The following is a 3,714-nucleotide window of genomic DNA, read 5'->3' as shown; positions in this document are numbered from 1 at the left end:
CTTATAGCCCAGTCAAATTAGCCGAACCGTGACAAAATTGCAACAAATTTGTTGTTATCATAAATCAAATCTACATGTATCGAAGACACATATAGAAGAAATCTAATGATTTCTGATTTCGGGAAATATTATAAATTTTCATACAAAGTTTCCGTATTTCAAAGGAAAAATCGTTGAAACCAAATTTGGATTAATTATGTTATGGTACATATTGCATGATTCATTATAACATAATGCTTTATCTTTGATATACTTTAAGGGGAATATTTTACTGTTAGAATATTTCGTTGTTAACTATGAATTAAATAGACTTTGATGAATTTCGTGATTAATCCAAATTTTCTCTGTCAATATACAATAACGGACAAAGTTTGTGATGAATAGTTTAACAAATGAAATTAGCCCAATATCTTGTTCTAAACACACATATTTTCTTCAAATACATTTTATCATAACATCGAATAAATAGCAATTGCAAAAACATTTAGACATTGTTTAAATAACAGTAACCTTACCAAAATGTAAAGTTTGCTGCGAATTTGCCGCAAGTTTGCTGCAAGTTTGCGACAAACAAATCAGTGTGCCAGAGCTGTTTGCCAGAAGTGTGCAGCTAATGCCGCTAGCGGCATACAGTGTGCCACTAGCAGCACACAGTGTGCCAGAAGTGCACCACAACTTTTCCTAAATGAAACAGTGTGCCATAAGTGCACCAAAACTTTTTCGTTGGTATTCAGAATCAAAACTGTGTGCCAGAAGTGCACCACAACTTTTTCTTTGGTGTTCAGAATCGTGTGCCAGAAGTTCACAACTTTTTTCTTAAAATTTTAGAACTGAAACAGCAAGGGCACCAAAGTTCACGACTTTTCTTGAATATTTAGAATAAAAGAGCCATTTCAATATATCCATCACAACATTTTCTATAATAGAACATATTCAACATTTCTTGCGTACCCCTTCCATCGTCTTGTCTTAATGGGAATTAGCGGTCATTTTGTCACCAAATATTGAATTCAATGAAAGTTGCCCTATGATAGATATTATATATTAAAGTAATAATTACACTTGTATTTAATTATTTCAAACACCTTTTAACCTCTTGAAAATGAATATGTGATTTTGGTGATTGAATATCATTGTCTTGCAAGACAGTATAATTATTCTCTAGTTACCTTTGCATGCTGTCAGCAAAATGTAAAAGCTGTTTTTGTTTTTATTTGAGAAATTATTTGATTTGGGTGCAGTGAATAATTCTTCCGTATATATTTCTTTACATTAAAAGCGGTTATCTAACGTAGTTTTATTAGGGTTAATTCTCTTGTTTTTGTACATAATAAAAAATAAATGTTCTTATTAGTCATCAATATGTATTTCAATATCATCGAGAGATTTTGAGGGGAAAAAATGATTGCCATCACTTTCACAGCTAATGCTCCTTTAAAATAAAATGTAAGTGCACATGTATCTGAATTTTAATCTAATTAGAAGAAAAAAAGTGAAGAAAAAATTTCTATATCTAAATAAATGAAGAGAGAGAGAGAGAGAGAGAGAGAGAGAGAGAGAGAGAGAGAGAGACTTTACTTTTCTTTATTTATATCTATATCTGTTGATTACAATTCAGATACTGGGTTTGTGAGTTGAAATTACTCAAATGAAAGTGGTAAAAAATCACCTTTATATCGTATAATTTACATATCAGGATTTTATCCAGATACGTTATTCTGGTTTGTGGAATGCTAATTGATACTAAGTTAGAATGATCTAAGCTGTATACCAAAGTAGGTCTGCATGGGGCTTTACGGCTCTATGCATCGCAAATAGAGATCGGGTTCAATGCGTCGGGTGTGGGATTCACTCAATATTATATGCTGAGCGCGAAAGTTGATATCATCAGACACCATGATGTTATACCGGTAAACAACATCTTGAACATGAATAGAGAACAGGAGTTGATGCAGATATTCTGAGGAGAATCTTCCAGTCATTGAGTAAGTGATTTACTGTGTATCTTATAGTTATAAACTCTCTAATATATTGTTCAAAACGAAACTGACCATCGCTCATTGTATGTTGTTGCGTCAAATCTTGCAAGTCAGTGTTTACGTTCATGAATTTACATGCTTCATTCAATTCTTTGAAATTATGTGGAATAAATTTCCTTTGTACGAGATTAGACTCTTTCTAGTTGCATTATCGTAGCCATCGCGGATTTTTTTCTTCTTATACATTTGGACAGGACCATATAGGCACTTAAAGAAAATGGAGAGAGAGGGGAAAAGGCCGAAAAACAAACAAATAATTAGGCCTATTTCCGTAATAATTATGCTATTTTTTGTTTACTTTCTACTCGGGTTATATTTCCAAAAACTGAATAGTTTATTCAGTAAATGATGTTTTTTAATGAATGGTTGATTATTTTTTTATTCAAATGCTTATGATTTGAACCCAGATGTCCAGTTAGAAAAGTTAAACTGCATTATGATCAGGGATGTGACCTCCAGAATCTCAATTTTGTCACTCCATCAATGCATATACGTTATTAAAATGGATTGAAGATCTTGTCTTGGCAATAAAGTTAATTTGTACGTAAAGTCTGGTTAGCATGATATTTACAGTTGTACATCAAATATTGCATTTATTAGCCCAATGGGCTATAACGCAACATTGATTATTGCTCAGCTTTGAAAATCGGTGGCCCCAGGTGTCGAGCGACAATAATTACATGTACACACCCTGAATGATTCCTCCTATGTTAGACGCCTTGCAAACTTGTATATAGGACGGCCAATGGTGTCTCATAATATTTACAATTTTATATCTTTTTCAGAATATATTTCATGATAGTCGTGCAGATACAGAAGTTGTGATGGTGTGTTGATAGGCTGTCTTCAACTTGCCATATCTGAGAGTTCCAACATGCAGGCCTGGATTAATGTGTATAAATCATTAATGAAGTTACTTAGTGTTATTTAGTTTTAAAAAAAGAATGACATTTCAATTTATACACACTTGCCAAGTGAATCTGATAAGACTGCTACATGTATTTGTGAGTAAAGGCTATTTACAGTTTATCACAACAAATGGATGGGACAGTAGAGTTGTTGCGGACAATATGTGATTGTGATGACCAAGTACTGAACAAGTGGAAGATTAGAAGAAGGTCCAGAATTCAATCATGTTTTTGATTCCAAGGCGCAGACAGCATGGAGATAGTCCTATTATTCTCCCGTTCATCTATGATGGAGAAATTTGTGTAAATGTTTACAGTGTTCTCACTAATAAGTGTCCACAAGTCTGTATTAATGTATCAGAATATAAAGTCCTTCACAGTACTGACTTTAATATTCATGTAGATTATCTCCAGATTTTTCTGAAGAAAAGTGCATAGTTTACATGTGTGAATTTTGAATATATTTCATTCTTGTCTGCAAATGTTGCCGAAACTTGTTATTGATGCACAATGCACATAGTCATGTTATGCAAATGATAGACCTCCTTTTTAATTACATGTCCTTAAGATCATGTCAACTCCTTTGTCTTAATTGTATATACAATTCTACCATTTATAGCATCATTTGTATAGCACTTGCTAGTTTAATAAGGATTTTATTTTTTAAAAACTTTCGTTTGACATGATTGATCTAAAACGGTCAAAATTCACAAATCTATTTAAATCACAACCTGACCTTAGGCCAGAAAAGTGCCACAGTGGGTTGA

General features: G+C 32.8%; 1 long non-coding RNA gene across 1 annotated transcript; it reads left to right on the top strand.

Moving 5' to 3' along the window:
• The first annotated feature begins 1,793 nt into the window (after window positions 1-1,793).
• Window positions 1,794-3,177, top strand: LOC130052745 (uncharacterized). The gene is made up of 3 exons (XR_008801128.1): window positions 1,794-1,985; window positions 2,825-2,933; window positions 3,065-3,177. It is a non-coding gene; the product is annotated as an uncharacterized LOC130052745 (long non-coding RNA).
• The last annotated feature ends 537 nt before the right edge of the window (window positions 3,178-3,714 follow it).

Source organism: Ostrea edulis, chromosome 3 (genome assembly GCF_947568905.1).
Source record: "Ostrea edulis chromosome 3, xbOstEdul1.1, whole genome shotgun sequence".
Classification (NCBI taxonomy): Eukaryota; Metazoa; Mollusca; class Bivalvia; order Ostreida; family Ostreidae; genus Ostrea; species Ostrea edulis.
The sequence above is the reverse complement of the archived record's forward strand: the minus strand, read 5'-3'. Positions and strand labels throughout refer to the sequence as shown.